This window comes from Mauremys reevesii, linkage group 14 (assembly GCF_016161935.1).
Source record: "Mauremys reevesii isolate NIE-2019 linkage group 14, ASM1616193v1, whole genome shotgun sequence".
Classification (NCBI taxonomy): domain Eukaryota; kingdom Metazoa; phylum Chordata; order Testudines; family Geoemydidae; genus Mauremys; species Mauremys reevesii.
The window spans coordinates 31208728-31214002 of record NC_052636.1 but is presented as its reverse complement, the minus strand read 5'-3'; the positions used below and the strand labels follow the sequence as shown (position 1 = coordinate 31214002).

Here is a 5275-nt window from a genome sequence, read left to right as displayed (position 1 = left end):
CAAGGGGAGTAGCGCTAAATTCGACATGGCTATCTCGAATTAGGCTAGGTGTGGATGCTAATCGATCTTAGTAGCTCCGGGAGCTATCACAGTGCAACACTCTGTTGGCGCTCTGGGCGCCAGTTGGAGCTTGGATGCTCTGACCAGCCACACAGGAAATGCCCCGGGAAAATTTGAATTCCTTTTCCTGTCTGGACAGTTTGAATCCCATTTCCTGGTTGCTCATCGGGGCGAGCTCAGCAGCACCGGCAACGATGCAGAGCTCTCCAGCAGAGGAGTCCAGGCAATCTCAGACTAGAAAGAGGTCCCCAGCATGGACTGACCGGGAAGTCTCAGATCTGATTGCTGTGTGGGGCGATGTGTCTGTGCTTTCGGAGCTGCGCTCCAGCAAACGGAATGCAAAGACCTTCGAGAAGGTCTCCAAAGCCATGAGAGACAGAGGATACAGCCGGGATACAACGCAGTGCGCGTGAAAGTCAAGGAGCTGAGACAAGGCGACCAGAAACTCAGAGCGGCAATCGGACGCTCCGGAGCCCAGCCCCAGACATGCCGCTTCTACGAGGCACTGCATGCCATTCTCGGTGGGTCTGCCACCACTGCCCCACCAGTGTGCGTGGACTCTGAGGATGGGATAGTGTCGACGGACTGTTCCTCGGAGATGTTCGCGGACGGGGAAGATGAGGAGGACGAGGCAGTCGATGGCGCTTTCCCCGACAGCCAGGATCTCTTCCTCACCCTCACTGAGATCCCCTACCAACCCTCCCCAGCCGTTACCACGGACCCTGAATCGGGAGAAGGATCAGTCCGTAAGTGCTTTAAACAAGTTAACATTTATTTATTAAAAGCAGCTAAGACCAATGAGTTAACATTTTTTTAGTAACTAAACAGGGAGAGACATTAGGAGAACAGAAGGTCTACATACAGGGGGATGGAACTTTTATCTTCATAAGAGATCTCCAGGAAACTCTCCTGGAGGTAATCTGAAAGTCTATGCAGGAGGTTCCTTGGAAGAGCTAGCTTATCGTGTGCCCCGAGGTAGCACACTTTGCCGTGCCATGCTATAAGCTGGAACTCCGGGACCATTGCCCTCACGAGCATGGCAGAGTAGGCCCCTGGGTTGTGGTGGCTTTCTTCAAGCATGCGCGCTCTCTCTGCCCGTGAGACTCTCCTCAGGGTGATCTCTCTCGCACACTCCTGCATGAAATTAGAGTAATTGGGGTACTATTAGTAATGGGAGCGCTTAACTGTTCCTTTGCATAACAAGAAGCCTCATTTAACAGCCACGTGCTGCAGTCTACAGAGTGGCAGCATACAGGGATCTTTCCCAGTGAACAGCCGCGAGGGTGCAGCAGGGGCCGAGTTTATGCTTTCAGGATTGCCTGCATCAAGAGGACAGAGCTGTACATTCACTTCTATGAATCCAAAAGTGTTTGGCTTACCATGCCTTGCTGGTACACGAATTCTTCTTTCCTGCAAAGGTTCTCTGATCTGCAGCCCAATACCCCAGGCAATGAAAGCGCATTCAGAGAACTCGAACTTTCCATTAGTGAGTGCGCATGAGACAGGTGCTGTGCATACTCTTGTTCACAGACACCGAGTAGACTATGTTTCTTTGTTTAAAAAATGTATCATTGTAAGAAATTCACTACCTTTTTGACATCACACAGGTGCAACTGTATCACGACCTGATCCACCATGCCCCTCACAGATGATGGCGCAAACTAGAAGGCGTAAGAAAAAGACAAGGGACGAGATGTTTGCTGAACTTATGGGCTGCTCCAGAGCCGAGGCGGACCAGCAGAGCCAGTGGAGGGAGAACCTCACTCAGCAGCACCGCTCACTCTGCGAACGGGAGGACAGGTGGTGTCAGGAGGACCAGCAGGCGACTCAAACGCTGCTTGGACTAATGAGGGAGCAAACAGACACGCTCAGGCGCCTTGTCGATGTTCTGCAGGACCGCAGGCAGGAAGACAGAGCCCCCCTGCACTGTATCTGCAACCGCCCACCCCCGCCTCAAACTCCAATCCCCCCCTCATCAAAAATAACAAGAAGGAGGGTCACCAGGGGCCGTGAAAACTGTCACTGCACCACAGGACAGTGTTAAATTACCCAAAAGCAATCAGTCACTACATTTTGAAAAGTCCTTCCCTTACTGTGTTGTTGATTATTAAAAGTAGTTTTCTGTTACTTACTTTTCCGTCATGGTTTTTACACAACGCTGTGTTAGATGTCTTGGGTGGGTCGTTGGGTGGTTGAGGGGGTAGTGTAATGCACAGGACAGTCACCTTTAGCAGGGTACAGAGACGGGGGCTGGATCAGCAGCATGTCACACACACAGTGCAGTCAGTAGGCGGTTAACTGGTATGGGAGGTGGTTTGCAGGTTTTCTGTCGTTGGGGTGGTACGTGCATTTGTAGCGGGGAGGGTTACAGATGTCATGCAACGGTCCCTGTAATGGACCGCAGAGCCACGCAGCAGAGGAATCTGTTTCCGTCCTCCCCCGCAACAAGGCCACATAGCCCCCGCACACAGAGTCCAAAAAAGGAGGGATGGCAGGATCCGTTGAAACAACCAGTCCGGCACTGCTGAACGGTCTGGGAGCGGGAGCATGTCAAACATCGACTTTTGAGGCAGTCTTTACATTACCACACCCTACCCAGCACAGTGTGCGTCCCAGTTCCAACCCTTTAACGCAAAGTCATCAATAAAGACACCGTTGTAAAGCTACAGTGGAGCACATACTTGAATTTTTAAATGTGTGTTAGAAGTTGGGGAAGCGGGGTGGACGGGGTATGTAACTGCAGAGGCTAGTCAACAGTAACTTGGTAAAGAAACAGGGGCAGGTTCAGCTTCTCTGTGAAGAAACTGAACAGTCACAGTTCACACTGCTCGCTGGTACTTGAAGACTTCCTTGTCGCTGTGCAAGGTGCCTGCATAGGGCGTGACGAGCCAGGGCATTAGCGGGTAGGCTGGGTCCCCTAAGATCAGTATGGGCATCTGCACATCCCAAGCGTTATTTTGTGGTCCGGGAAGAAACTACCTTCCTGCAGGCGTCTAAGCAGACCAGAGTTCCTGAAAACACGCGCGTCATGAACTTTGCCTGGCCACCCGACGTTGATGTTGGTAAAACGTCCCCCATGGTCCACCACTGCTCGCAGCACCATTGAAAATTAGCCAAATTTCTCAGCAGCTGACTGCGGAAGAGGTGGACGATAAGTTGCGAGGAGCTGACAGCGGCCACAACTGCAGCGGGATCCGTGCTCGCAGTGCTGTGGCGCCCGCGCTGTCACTGAGAAGAAAAGTGCACGAACAGATTGCCAGCTGGTGCTTTCAGGGAGGGATGCTGGGCGTGATTGACGGTTCAATGATGACAGTTACCTAAAACCACCCTCCACACAATTCCCCCCCCCCCAGCATGCATTGCTGGGAAATCCCAGCATTCCAATGGGCGGCAGGGAGTGCGGGAACTGTGGGATAGCTTCCCACAGTGCACCGCTTCAAAAGTCGACGCTTCGCCCGTTACTGTGGACTCACACAGTCGAATTAGTGTATTTATTGTGGATACACAACTTCGACTTCATTAGGTCGATTCCAGAAATTCGAATTAAGATGAATCGAAATAGTCTTGTAGTGTAGACGTACCCTTAGTTTGACAGCAGCTGGTCTGGCAAGAAATCACTTCTCAATGGTTGTGAAACTCTCATTTCTGTATTGCTTTATATTTATGTCCCACACTTTTCTATTGTAAATCTGTCTGGTTCTCTAATTGTTTCTGTCTGCTGTATAATTAATTTTGCTAGGTGTAAGTTAATTAGGGTGGTGGGATATAATTGGTTAGATAATTATGTTACAATATGTTAGAATTGGTTCATTACATTTCAGTAAAATGATTGGTTAAGGTATAGCTGAGAATATTACTGTATAAACGGGGTCAAACAGGAGGGGGAAGGGAAATTGGAATCATGTTTGTTAAGGTGGAGGGGGGTGGAAACATGAACACAGGCTCAGCTGCATCAGAGCTGGGGAGGAACACTGGGGAACAGACTGTATCAGTATATCGAGATCAGCCCGAGTGGTGTGAAGGGCTTCAGAATATGCTTCCTTGGAAACTAACCCCAATAAACATGGCATTGTCTGTGCTTTGGACTTCTGGTCTTTTGCTGCTTCCTGTCTGTGTGACAAGAAGCAGGGAAGTGGGAGGGTGAAGGGAAAACCTCTAACAAAACTGACATGACCCGATAACCAAGAGGTGAGCCTTAGAGGAAGGTTTTAATACACTTTGGAACAGATCAGGGATTCCCACGAGGACTGATGATATTGTTTCCCCATTAGGCACACTGGAACTGTCATGGTTCCAAGCTGAGATACACAGGTGACAATTATTCCCTTGTCTCTGTCGGGTATTCCATTGATGTAGGTTGGTCCCAGCCAGTCCTTAATGACCCATTCATATCACCCCATGACAGCTGTGTGACAAAACACCCCATGTCTCCTGCTCGTTCTAATCATAGCAATACCAACCACAGACGGAAACTGACGTGCGTATTGGCATCATACAAGTATCACCGAAATTCCCACCTCTATCACACACACACACACACGGCTCACAGCCCCTGGAGAGAAAGCAACGCACAGGAACTGGATGTTAGTCTAGTGAACACAGTTGAGGACAAGCTGCAATCCTCAAACCCTGGTGAAAAAGGAGAGGCATGTGAGTCCCTATCCAAGCACGTGCCGGGATGGCAAGCCGCGGGGCCGCCCTGGAGGTCCCTGTGAGGGCGGCAGTCAGGCAGCCTTCGGTGGCTTGCCTGTGGGAGATCCGCCGGTCCCGTGGGCGGCAATTCGGCGACAGGTACATTATGTAGATTGATCCTTGTCTATGATTTCAGTTATAACTGTCTCCATTCAATCAAGTTTCTGTGTGTTTCACCAAATTTCATCTTCTCAATTAACTGTGAGTAGCCATGTACAAGAGCAAGTTGTGCCCCAACACGTAATCTTATAGGTGTAAAAACTGCACAGGCTACACCACCACCCTGTGATATCATCAAGAATGTACCCATTTGTGCCTGAGTAGCGGCCCTGCTATGGGAGGGAGGATGCAGCAAGGACTCAGGATCGGTGGCCGGGGTCACTGTGCACAAAGATGGGGAGGGGGAGGTAATGAGTGGGAGAGGGAGGTCAAGAGTTAAAAATAATAATATTTGGGGAAAACATGTATATAAGTGAAACAGAACAGAAAGAAAACTGGAGTGGAGGCTCTAAAACAACAAGGC

At 50.1% G+C, this 5275-nt stretch overlaps 1 long non-coding RNA gene across 1 annotated transcript; it reads right to left on the bottom strand.

Annotated features, from left to right (window-relative positions):
- Positions 1 to 811: 811 nt before the first annotated feature.
- On the bottom strand, positions 812 to 1839 carry LOC120381929. The gene is made up of 2 exons (XR_005588183.1): positions 1650 to 1839; positions 812 to 1194 (listed from the first exon to the last, which is right to left on the bottom strand). It is a non-coding gene; the product is annotated as an uncharacterized LOC120381929 (long non-coding RNA).
- Positions 1840 to 5275: the final 3436 nt, after the last annotated feature.